This window comes from Nomascus leucogenys, chromosome 9 (genome assembly GCF_006542625.1).
Source record: "Nomascus leucogenys isolate Asia chromosome 9, Asia_NLE_v1, whole genome shotgun sequence".
NCBI lineage: Eukaryota > Metazoa > Chordata > Mammalia > Primates > Hylobatidae > Nomascus > Nomascus leucogenys.
The window spans coordinates 71,239,716-71,253,116 of record NC_044389.1 but is presented as its reverse complement, the minus strand read 5'-3'; the positions used below and the strand labels follow the sequence as shown (position 1 = coordinate 71,253,116).

At 41.4% G+C, this 13,401-nt stretch overlaps 1 pseudogene; it reads left to right on the top strand.

The window, feature by feature from the left end:
* The first annotated feature begins 10,684 nt into the window (after positions 1 to 10,684).
* Positions 10,685 to 12,490, top strand: LOC100584940 (annotated as a pseudogene).
* The last annotated feature ends 911 nt before the right edge of the window (positions 12,491 to 13,401 follow it).

Sequence of the window (13,401 nt, the reverse complement as noted above, 5' to 3'; positions counted from 1 at the left end):
ATAAACCAGTTTGCAGTAGTCATTTGTTTGTTTATTTGTTTGGTCACAGAAGTGTTAATGATACTAAGGGAAGTTGTAAAACTGCACTAAATGTAGTTGTGTTTAGAGAGGTACTTAATACACAAAACAGAATCATTTCCTAGGAAAGTGGGGGGTGGGAAGACTTGCAAGTAGTGGATTGTACCCTGTTGAGCTTAGAGCCATATTTGAGCCACATTTCAGTTTATTTTCCCAGGATGCCGAATAACACCACTAAGGGCATGAGCATTGACACATTAATAGCCCCTGATTTTCTAGAACTTTCAACAAGACTAATAGAGCATAGTACAATACTTCGGAAATATAGTGTGTTTCAGTAGTTAACCCAAAGAAACCTAAGAACCAAATACAGACTTTATTTTTATTGGAATCTTATGTTAACAGAAACCTTAAACTGATTATTCTGCATCAAAAAATTAAAACATGTTAGATGTGTTTTCTTTTGAATTAAGGTATACTGTAGTACAAACAACATGTTAAAATTACCCTATGGCAACATACAGATAACCTGGAAGACTACAGGTTCCCAGGTATTTCCTGAAGAGTTGTTCTTTTCAGTTAACCCTAAATCTCACACTTAACCAAGTCAGAGAAAAGGAAACAATTCTAAAAACAAGTACATACTATATCTCAGGAAGTCAATTTCAATTTCAGGAAACACTGACAAGAATGCCCTGGGGAAGTTTAGTATTTAACACCATCCTCTCACTAATGGAATTTATTTAGCAATCAGTTGTTACAGTATAAACATATACCAGGTACAATTATAAACATAGTGCTGTGTCTTCAATCGTATAACCCTAAAGAGTAGGTAATATTAGCGCCATTTTACAGATAAGGAAACAAGCACAGATTAAGTGACTTACCCAAGGTAACATAGCTAATCATTCGATGGAAATGTAAACCATCTAGCCATCTGGCTTCAGTCTTAACTACCATGCCATGTGCCACTTTATTTTGTGCTATTTGGTCCTTTCTATTTACAAGAAAAACAAATCAAAATGCTTAGTTTCTAATTCTTCAAGACTGGACTAGGTGACCACCCAACCCCCTCCCCCTTTTTTTTTGAGACAGGGTCTTACTCTGTTGCCCAGGCTGGAGTGCAGTGGCGTGGTACGATCATGGCTCACTGCAGCCTCCACCTCCTGAGTTCAAGTGATTCTCCCACCTCAGCCTCCCAAGTAGCTGGGGCTACAGTCATGTGCCACCATGCTTGGCTAATTTTTTTTTTGTATTTTTTTGTAGAGATGGGGTTTCACCATGTTGTCCAGGCTGATCTCAACTCCTGGGCTCAAGCGATCCACCTGCCTCGGCCTCTCAAAGTGCTGGGATTACAGGAGTGAGCCACCGCACCCAGCCAGTGCCCTTCTTATTGCTTAAGGCACTGTATACTTTATTCTAGCACTTAACCTTGTGCTGCAATTGTCTGGTTTTTGTCTCCTGTCTATACAGTAAATGCTGAACATTTTAAATCTAATGTTTAGCACAGAGCAGGCAGTAAGTGCCTCCTGAGTGAACACATGGCTCTGAGAAACCTTATAACTTCAGCCAGTTACTTAGCATTCTGGGCCTCATTTTTAGGGCTAAAAAGTCCTTACCCTTGTTTCATAAAATGGTGAGGATCAAATAAAATTTTATATGCAAGGGTACTTTGTAAAGAACTAAGTGATACTTCTAGAGACCATGTGAGGAAACTTGTGGACCCATTCACCAGTGAAACAAGCCTAACTAGTGAAAATTAGAAACAAAACAACCATTTAAACGGTCTGGAAATTGTCCTAAGGGCATACAGCTCATTAAATGAAGAAACATTCAAGGAAACCTACTGAAACTTAATAAGAACAGCAAGTTTTTGTCATCTGACCCACCAACCACTTCTTTTCTGCTCCCTCTCAGTTTGGCGATGGCCACTCCAGGAGGGTGTAGTCAAGAACACAGGGCTCGCTCTTCCCCCAGCTCCTAGTTGAGGGTTATGGTACCTCCTCCGAGGCATAGGCCATCAGCATAGTAAAGGTAATTATGTAATTATAAAAGACAGTATAAATGCGTATTTTGTCATTCTTGTTTATAGGGCAATTATAGAAAAAAACCATGTTTATGCAAGATGCATTGTATTTGGGAGCCTGTAACATATATAACATATTTAGCATTAACATCATAAAGGAAATGGAGGTAAGCAAAGCTGTATTTGCAGTACAAAAATGATACCAGATAGTAACTTGAATTCGTAAGAATACATGAAGAAAACCATAAGAGATAAATAATGTAATGAATGCTATAAATATATACTTGCTGTCCTTTTCTCAGTTTAAGAGACATCAGATTATATAAAATAATTATAACTAAGTATTGAGTTTGTAACATACAGATGTGATTACATAACAATAGCACAGCAAGAGGGAAAAAGGAATTGAGCACTTGATATGTGGCTAGATAAAAGTAATGCTTCTATATCTTATCGCCACTTTTTTGTTGTTGCTGCTGCTGCTGTTGTTGTTTGAGACAGAGTCTCACTCTCACCCAGGCTGGAGTGCAGTGGCACGATCTCTGCTCACTGCAACCTCCACCTCCTGGGTTCAAGTGATTCTCCCGCCTCAGCCTCCCCAGTAGCTGGGATTACAGGGGTGCACCACCACGCCTGGCTAATAATTTTTGTGTTTTTAGTAGAGACGAGGTTTCACCATGTTGGCCAGGCTGGTCCTGAACTGCTGATCTCAAGTGATCCACCCGCCTCAGCCTCCCAAAGTGCTGGGATTACAGGCGTGAGCCACCATGCCCAGCCTCTTATTGACACTCTTATGAACAGATCAGCAGTTTTAAAAGACCTCTTAAGCCTTCATACACTGCTGGTGAGAATATAAAATGTTGCAGCTTCTTTGGAAAACAGCAAGACCACAAAAGGTCAAATGTAGAGTTGCCACATGACCCAGCAATTTCACTCCCAGGTATATACTCAAGAGAAGTGAGAACTTAAGTATTCACAACAGCTTGTATGCAGATGTTCATAGCAGCATCATTTAGGATAGCCAAAAAGTAGAAACAACCCAAACGTCCATAAACTGATGAATGGATAGATAAAATGTGATATGAATATAATGAAATAATATTTGGCAATATAAAGTGATAAAGTACTGATATATGCTAGAGTATGGATGAACCTTGCAAACATCATGCTAAGTCATGGAAGCCAGTTACAAAAGGTCACATAGTCTAATTTCATTTATTTGAAATGTCCATAATAGTCAATCTCTAGAGACAGACAGTAGATTAGTAGCTGCATAGAGCTGGAGAAGAAGGGGGAGACTGTGCAGTTTTGGCTAAAGGGTACAAGGTTTCTCTTTGGGGTGATAAAAATGTTCTACAATGGACTATGGTGGCAATTTGGGAGGCCAAGGTGGGAGGATCGCTTGAGCCCGGGAGTTCAAGACCAGCCTGGGCAACACAGAGAGACCCTGTCTCTACAAAAAATTGAAAAAATAAAAAAAAAATTAGCTGGGCATGGTAGTGTGTGCCTGTGGTCCCAGCTACTCAGGAGGCTGAGGTGGGAGGATCCAGCCCAGGAGGTCAAGGATGTAGTGAGCCATGATCGTGCCACTGCACTCCAGCCTGGGCAACCAAGCAAGACCTTGTCTCAAAAAAAAAAAAAAAAAAAAAACCCAACAGAAAAATTGACTATGGTGATGCTTGCACAATTCTGTGAAGATACTAAAAACCGTTGAGTTGTACACTATATATGGCTGAGTTACATGCTATGTGAATTATATCTCAATAAAGTTGTTAGAGGAAAATTTAAAAAGCAGTATCTCAGTGTCCAGCCTAAGGCTCAGTGGTTCCAGGTCACTTGCTGGAGGTCAGATGCTGGTTAGAGGCATGGCCAAAAGTGAACGCAGGTCTTATGCCTTCTAAATTTTGCCCACCCATTGTGCTACTTCTAGTGACCCTATGAAATATGACATCCTGTATTGGGAATTCAACAGGTTTCTAGTGTTCCTTCCCAAGCTTCTCACTAGCAAATCATCCTGGCTTCATATCTGTTCATAGGGACACAAGCTGCCCATTACGTACCTCATGCTGCACGCCATGGCTTTGACCCCAACACTTCCATTTGTTGCACTGTAAACCCACCATGAGGAACACTGTCTTATTCCTACATTAATGAAACTCTTCCCCACTCCTCTTCCTCCTCGATAATCTGCTGACTTCACAATGCCAGGGGATCTATTTCTTCCCTAGAGACTCTTAACAAGCGTCTCTTTTTAAGTGTCCTCAGCTGCATCCCTGACAAATCATCTTTAACCACATGTTAATGAGATCCTTCCTACCAGCTCTAAATGAGAAATTCCCATCCTGAAGGAGCAAAACCTGGCCTATTGTGGCTTACTTTCCTTCTTTATTTGTGGCCAATCCTGCAAAGAAGGGGATTTTTTTTTTTTTTTTTTTTTTTTGAGATGTAGTCTCGCTCTGTTGCCCAGGCTGGAGTTCAGTGGCGCAATCTCGGCTCACTGCAAGCTCCGCCTCCTGGGCTCACGCCATTCTCCTGCCTCAGCCTCCTGAGTAGCTGGGACTACAGGTGCCCGCCACCACGCCTGGCTAATTTTTTGTATTTCTTAATAAAGACGGGGTTTCACCGCGTTAGGCAGGATGGTCTCGATCTCCTGACCTCGTGATCCGCCCGCCTTGGCCTCCCAAAGTGCTGGGATTACAGGCGTGTATTTTTAGTAGAGACGGGGTTTCACCGTGTTGGCCAGGATGGTCTAGATCTCCTGACCTCGTGATCCGCCCGCCTCAGCCTCCCAAAGTGATGGGATCACAGGCGTGAGCCACTGCGCCCGGCCCAAAGAAGGGGATTTTAAGGAGGACACACTGAACTTGAGACTGCATCTGTAAGATGAAAATTATGATACCTACCTACTTCCAGACCAAGGGAGAGTTTTAAGTTAGGTAGAAAATGTGAAACTATCGAGGAGAGCCAAGAGCCACAGTAGATTCTCCCTACTGTGTGTAGTGGTGGAGAAAGCCTGTCCACTATTCCATGTTTTGTCCCTCTGAGTGAAATGCTTTATTTGGAGGCGATTGTTGTCTTCTGCGTTTGCCACTAGATGGCACTTTTGGTTAACTCATGGGACCACTGGCAATTGATCCCTCAGAAGGAAGCAGAAAGACAACTGCACTGGTGAAATGCAGAGCTAGGTAGCATCCAGCAGAATGTCATGACAGCCGAAGTGAATCCTGAAAAATGAATAGGAATAACAGAGGAGGAGGCAGAATTGAAGCGAGGAGGTGAGGAAGAGGGAGAGATAGTGGTGCAATGGGAAGAGGGTTCCAGGCAAAAGAAAAAGCATGTGTGAAAACACAGAAAAGAGACTGGGCCCATTCAGGAAACTGAAATAGAATCATGGGCTGCTTAATGATGTTTCCAGTAACAAAAGACTACATAAACAACGGTAGCCCCATAAGATTATATTAGGAGCTAAAAATTCCTGTCGCCTAGTAGCATCATAGCTGTCATAATATTGTAAAGCAATTGCTTTATTTTTAAAATAAATTTAGTGTAGCCTAAGTGTAGTGTTTATAAAGTCTACAGTGGTGTAATGTCCTAAGCCTTCACATTCGCTCACCACTCACTCACTGACTTAGAGCCACTTCCAGTCCTGCAAGCTCCATTCATGGTAAGTACCATTTTTTATCTTTTATATCATATTTTTACTGTACCTTTTCTATTCTTAGATATACAAATATTGACCATTGTGTTACAATTGCCTACAGTTTCAGTACAGTACACATGCTGTACAGGTTTGTAGCATTGTGCAAACATCACAGAGTGTACTTACAAACACAGCATGTAAATATACTCTGTGATGTTTGCACAATAACAAAATCGCCCAAACAGTGGGAGATGAGGCTGGAGCTGTACACAGGGCACATCAAGAAGGATTTGGGAGCTGTAATAATAGTCAGTGTCAGTGAAATCGGAATTTATTGCCTGACTTTTAAATGGTTTGGATTTGTGCAGCTGATAAACACTGTGGCTCTTTTTCCCATAAAAAAGGAAAAAGAAAAAAAAGCACGTGCAGCATTCCAGAGGGTTTGTATGTTACAGATCCCTGCTGTGGCAAGTGTTCATACTTACAGTACAGTAACCACTTGTCACATGTAGATATTGAGTACTAGAAATGTGACTAATGTGACTGAGAACCTTTTAAATTTATTGAATTTTTATTAAAGAGCCAATATAGGACGGCACAGTTCTAGACTGTTTTTCCCACTGCTGCCAATGAATGTGTTTACTTTTCAAAATTCTTCAAAGACAAAGCCTTATCTACAGAGGAGTCCAACTTATTGGACAGTGCAGATACAGATTTCCACCTTCACAGCAAGCTCTGTTGGGCAGTGTTGGTCTAGATACAAGGAGAACATTGAGAGGCTAATAAAGTGATGGGACAAGAGATTTTTTTTTCTTTTTTTTTGAGACAGTCTTGCTCTGTCACCCAGGCTGGAGTGCAATGGCACCATCTCAGCCTCTTGAGTTCAAGCAATTCTCCTGCCTCAGCCTCCCGAGTAGCTGGGATTACAGGCACCTGCCACCATACCCAGCTAATTATTGTATTTTTGGTAGAGACAGGGTTTCACCATGTTGACCACACTGGTCTCGAACTCCTGACCTCGGGTGACCCACCTGCCTCGACCTCCCAAAGTGCTGGGATTACAGGTGTGAGCCACTGCACCCAGCCAGTAGATGATGATCTTGAGCTTAGAGCACTGGCAGTAGTGGGGTTACAGAGATGTTAAAACTAAAATTATTAGAACTTGACTTGCATGTGGAATGTGATAAAAAAGAGGGAGAAATGGAAGACTGTAGGCTTCTTCTTGAATATATTGGTGGGATCACTCCAAGCTGTGAAATACAGAAAAACATTTTTAGAATGAAAAATGACAATTTTCTCCTTGCAAATGTTGAGATTAAAGAGCCAAGGGGCATGCAGGTAGTGACATAGACTATATAGAAAAATGGCTATCGTGCTGGAATATATGAATTCCTGTAGGTCAGAGGTATAGCTCCAGGTATCACAGGTAGACCTCATCTATCAGCTTAAAGAGGAGACACTTTAGCCGCGGGCCCAGTAATAACTGAAGCCATAGACTTGATCAGGAGTCCAGGGGTTGGGGGTGTAAGGATACAAAGGAAATGGAACATAAGTCAAGAAAAGGAGAGCAACAGTCTCGTTTCAAGGAGAAAGTAGTCAACGGTTTCAAATGCAGTAGAAATGATTTAAGATGGAAATAACAAGTTTCTGTTGATTTTTACAACAAAAAAAGTCATCTGTGACTTTTACTGGAGCAGTCCGAGTGGGAGAAGTGGGGGACTGGACGGCAGATCACAGTGTCATGGAGAAATTAAGGCAGGAATTTCCTAATTGTAGATTTTTAGGAAAAAGAATAGGAAGAAGGAAAAGGGGGATATATAATGAAGAGGGACATTCTAAAATGTATTATCTTAATGGCAGAAATGTGGATATGGAAGAGCCTGTGGTGAAGTAATTGAAGATTAGAAGATATAGGAAAGCTGGCTGGGCATAGTGGCTCACACCTGTAATCCCAGCACTTTGGGAGGCCAAGGTTGGTGGATCACCTGAGGCCAGGAGTTGAGACCAGCTTGGGCAACATGGCCAAACCCTGTCTCTACCAAAAATATAAAAATTAGCTGGGTGTGGTGTGCATGCCTGTAATTCCAGCTACTTGGGAGGTTGAGGCATGAGAATTGCTTGAACCCAGGAAGCAGATGTTGTGGGGAGGCAGAGGTTGTGGTGAGCCAGCATCGCACTACTGCATTCCAGCCTGGGCAATAGAGCGAGCCTCTGTCTCAAAAAAAAAAAAAAAAAGAAAAAGAAAAAAAAAGATATAGGAAAGCATGGAGAAATGATGGAGTTCTTGGAGGCGGAAAGGAATGCAATCAGAGCACAAATAGAACACAAGACACCTCTCCTCAGAGACAGGGAGGGAGAAAGAAACAAAGGGTGATGGAAGTGGGTTTATAGATGGCTAACAAGTAGGAAATTCCAGGCCGGGCGCAGTGGCTCACCCCTGTAATCCCAGCACTTTGGGAGGCCAAGGCGGGTGGATCACGAGGTCTGGAGATCGAGACCATCCTGGCTAACACGGTGAAACCCTATCTCTACTAAAAATAAAAAAAAATTAGCCGGGCGTGGTGGCACGTGCCTGTAGTCCCAGCTACTCGGGAGGCTGAGGCAGGAGAATCGCTTGAACCCAGGAGGCAGAGGTTGCAGTGAGCTGAGATCATGCCACTGCATTCCAGCCTGGGCGACAGAGTGAGACTCCATCTAAAAAAAAAAAAAAGTAGGAAATTCCAGAGGTAGATCCCACTCTACCAAGTTGGGTCTAATGGGTGGACATCACACACCAGGTACAACTATTGCTCTTTCTTCTATAACAAACACAATTTAGCACATGTTTAAAAATATATATTAAATAAGATAGATTTTATTTTATTCCATTTTCTCTCTGCTTGAGAATATAAATACCACTTCACAACAGAGGAAAACATTTACTCACTGGTGTTGTTTGAGTTTGTATCTTGTCTTATTATTAATTTGTTTTATTGTGTTAGCAAATGAAAGACACTGTTCATTTTCTACCTATTGTGAGCTATCCTTCAAATACTTTCAGGTCACATGTTTTATAGGTTGGCCTTGAATATGTTATTAATAATGATTGGATTCTTGTACCCTCTTAACGGACCACTGTCTTTAACCAGTTTCAAAAACTTGTTCCTCTCTTGTTTCTCCTGTACTGTAAGCATCTCTTACAAAACTATGAGCCAAGGTAACTCCTTAAAAAGTCATCCTTGTGATTTAGGGACTGAGGCAAATTATCTTTCAACTCAAAGTTGCCCTAAATTCTGTCCCCAGGCAAACAGCTTGCCATCTTGGCACACACACACACACAAAATGAAATACATGTTCATTTATGTACTCAAAAAGTGTACAGTGACAGATTTCCCAAGGCATATTAGAATTTTATAGTTGCTGCTTGTACTAGAACTGTTTCTTTAGAATAGCTCCTCAATTTCTTTCTCCATCGGATGCAGTTCTAGGGGAACTGCCAATCATCTTAGCCTTTCCTGGCCATGGAATGGGTATGAGACTCAAGGGAGACAAATAAGAAAGATCATCTCTCTTTGGAATTTAAAAACAGCTTTATTGAGATATAAGAGGCATACAATAAATTACACACATCTAAAGTGTGTAATTCAACAAATTCTGGGATATGTATATACCTGGGAAACCATTCTCACCACTGAAACAATGAACATATCCATCATCCCCCAAAGCTTCCTTGTGCCATTCTGTAATTCTTCCCTCCTGTCCCTCTCCACCCCCATCCCCTTTCCCAGGCAACCACTGATCTGCTTTCTGTCACTATACTTTAGCTTGCATTGTCTGGCATTTTATATAAATGAATCATACAGGATATAATCATCATTAACTTCTTTCACCCAGTATAATTATTTTGAGATTCCTGCATGTTGTTGTGTCAACAGTCCATTCCTTTTTATTGCTGAATATTATTCTATAGTATGGACAGACCACAATTTATTTATATATTCACCTATTGATGGACATTTGCGTTGTTTTCCATTTCTGGCTATTATAAATAAAGCTGCTATGAACATTTGTATGTAATCCTTGCATGGACATACACTTTTATTTCTCTTGGGTAAATTCCTAAGAGTAGAATAGCAGGATCGTATGGTAGATATTTCTTTTTAAGAAACTGCCTAACAGTTTTCCAAAGTGGTCAAACCATTTAAATTCCCACCAACAGTGTATAAGAGTTCTAGTTCTTCCGCATCCTTATCAACGCTTGGTACGTCTATTTAATTTTAGCCATGGTAATAGGGGTGATGTGGTACCTTACTTGGGTTTTAATTTGCAGTTCCATAATGATAAATGTTGTTGAGCTTATTTGCCTTCGATATATCTTCTTGTGTCTGTTCAAATGTTTGCCCATTTTAAAATTGAGTTTGTCTTCATTATTGAATTTTTAGAGTTCTTTACATATCATGGGTAGGATAAAGTCTGTCTTTGTCCATTTTGTGCCGCTATAACAGAATACCTGAGACTATGTAATTTATAAGAACAGGAATTTATCTCACAATCTGATGGCTGGGAAGCCCAAGATCAAGACTGAATTTTGAGAGTTCTTTATATATCGTGGGTAGGATACAAGTCTGTCTTTGTCCATTTTGTGCCACTATAACAGAATACCTGAGACTATGTAATTTAAAGAACAGGCATTTATCTCACAGTCTGGTGGCTGGGAAGCCCAAGATCAAGACACCAGCAGATTTATTCTCTGGTTCAAGCTGGCACCCTGGTTGCTGTGTCTTTAGAGTAGGAGAATTGTGTTCCTCATGTGGCTGATTGATGCAAGACTCCTTACATGGAGTCAGAGCAATAGTAGGTAATACTGTTCTATGTAAAGAATAAAGGAGGAAGCAAAAAAGGTTCCAGTCAGTTGAAAAGATTCCCTTTAAAAAGACTCCTCAGGAGTTTTGTGTGGGGCTGTGTCTCTGTCCACCCAAAGTCCATCTGGATCACCTGGAGAGGGGTTGGGAGCTGGAGCAGTGAGCAGAATGAATACCTCACATGACCAGAGGGGCTACTCCAGTAATAGAGAACCCCTTTTGAGGTGTAGTAATGCATGGAGGGACTTGGAGCTTGCTATTGGTGGAGTTCCCTGGGCCGAACAGCAAATTAAAGATAACTTGTGAGAAGTCAAAGCTCAGATTCAGAGTTGTCACCTAGAACGCCTTACAAACTGTGAGGTGGCTGTATGAACAGGTAGACCTCATCTATCAGCTTAAAGAGGAGACACTTCAGCCACAGGCCCAGCAGCTCTACTGGTTATTGGGCCAGTTCAACGGTCTTATTCATTAACTGAAGTGCACCCAAAACAAAGATCTAGCCAAGTCTCTGTGTGCCTGGAGGGACTGGGTAGTTTGACCCTTAAGTTTGAAGATTCAACTGTCCTGCTCTTTGAAGCAGACACAACTGCTCTGCAGGACTATCACCACATTTGGGTTTCTCAAGACCATTCAAATTCCTAACTACTTCTTGCCTCATGCTAGCTCATCCAATATCATGCCCTTCCTGGAGAAGAGAGGCTATATCCTAATGCCAGAGCAGAAGTCAGCATCCAGCATCACAGATGTCGCTCTCAGGGAATGGCTCCTTGGAAGCAACCGTACCAGTGGTCTTCAGGAAAAACCCCCCAGGACTGGCTCACCCAAAAGCAGACCTTGGAGAATAGACTTCTTCCAGAGCCTGCAGTTTCTTCAGTAATGTCTCAGGCAACCTAAAGGGCTTTGAAAACTTGTTCCTCAAGAGTCAGCAACAAGAAGTTCCTAAAAAACCAAGTTATCCAAAGTGACAGCCATTTTACTACCAGTTCTTTCTCCATTTAATTGAAAAGGTGGAAGATCTAGAGCTTTCTGATCAAGATGAGATGATCTATCTGAGTGGCTGGTGACTCCCCGGGAATCCTATAAGCTGGAGAAGCCTGAGAATGGCAGTTGTGAAACCAGTGAGAAGTTTAAATTCTTGTTCCAGTCCTACAATGTGAATGATTGGCTTGTCAAAACCAACTCCTATATCAACTGTTGGGGCAACCAGCCCAATAGTGTAGAGATTTTGAAAAACCTGGGCAATGTGAAGTGCCTGAATGAATACTTGGAGGCCAAGAAACTATTGTCTACCCTCAGCATCGTTTCTGAGGATTGACTTGTCCAGAACCATCAGGACCCATATAGAGGACATATGCAGAGCCAATGAGCCCTGCACAAGTTTTGCAGAGTGTATCATGAGAATTGAGAAGGAAGCTCTGTATAAGTGGCTTCTAAAGAAAGATGGACAAAATAATGGGATGCCTGTGGAACCCAAATCTGAGCCTGAGAAGCATCAAGATTCCCTGAATATGTGGTCCTGTCCTTCAAGAAAAGAACAAGCTAAGGCATCAAAGGCAACGGCTCCTTCTAGAATTGCTGATTCAAGTCATAAACAACAGACCCTTGTCAGAGTGGCTAATCAGGCCCCCATATAAGGAAGGAAGTCCCAAGGAAGTGCCTTGTACTGAGGACAGGGATGGCCAACAAAAGCTTAAAAGCCCCACAATCACTTCCTGGTATCCCTTCAATACAGCTGACTGGATCCTGCCAGGAAAGATGGGCACCCTCAGCCAGTGATCCTCTGGAGAAGACAAGTGGCTACTTTGGAAGAAGGGCCAGGAAGTATTACTTAATCCACCCCAACAGGAGGAACATAACTTCCCCCAAGACCATGACGGCTACCCTACAGTTTGTGATCTCTTTGCCCGTATGAAGCTTAAAATCGAGAAAGAGAAGTGATTATATCAAACTCCTCTACAGATGTGAAGGAACAGACAAGAGTTGAGCAGCTTTTCTGCAGATTATTACACATCCATGAGCTAAGTGACTGTGGCTTGCCAAATCATTGTGTTTCTGGGTCTGACCAGTTAACTTAGTCCCTTTCCTGCCTAAATTTGAACTAGTGAAGCAAAATGTGTCATTGGATTATGAGTTACTATTTAAACAAAAAATGCTGAGGTGACTCAGTTCTTTCCTTTTTACAGAAGTATAAATTCACCCCACACTAGAAATGTAGCACCTTGGTGGAGTTTTTCACAAGCCTCCCACGCTCCTTAGATTGGGTTATTACTAAAAGTACATTACAACACTGTAGTTTTAAAAAGGAAGTATTTCTGTAATTGAAGTGTATTGTATTCTAAAGCTAGCAAACTTCCCTAACTTTTAATTGTTCTTTAGCTGCTTCTCTGTGTTTTCTTCTATTAGAGGCTGAAACAATTTTTCTGTTCTATTAATATATACTTTGCACAAAAAATTAATCTTGCAGTAGTGATTACCAAAACATGTACTAATAATCTTGGTAATTTTTGACACTAATTACCAAACATTTTAGCCTACATGTTAGTTTTACATCATTTTTCTTCTTCACTTGAAAGAAACTGAGCTACTGCAATTTTTTTCTTTATTCCTTTTTCAAATCAAGCTTGTCCAACGCATGGCCCACAGGCCCCAGGATGGCTTTGAATGTAGCCCAACACAAATTTGTAAGTTTTCTTAAAACATTATGAGATTTTGTTTTTAGCTCATCAACTATTATTAGTGTATTTTATGTGTGGCCCAAGACAATTCTTCTTCTTCCCATGTGGCCCAGGGAAGCCAAAAGATTGGACATCCCTGCTCTAAATGTTAGAGTATCCAGTGAGCTCTTTTAGAATGGCTCTGTATTGTTTTAAGACCAT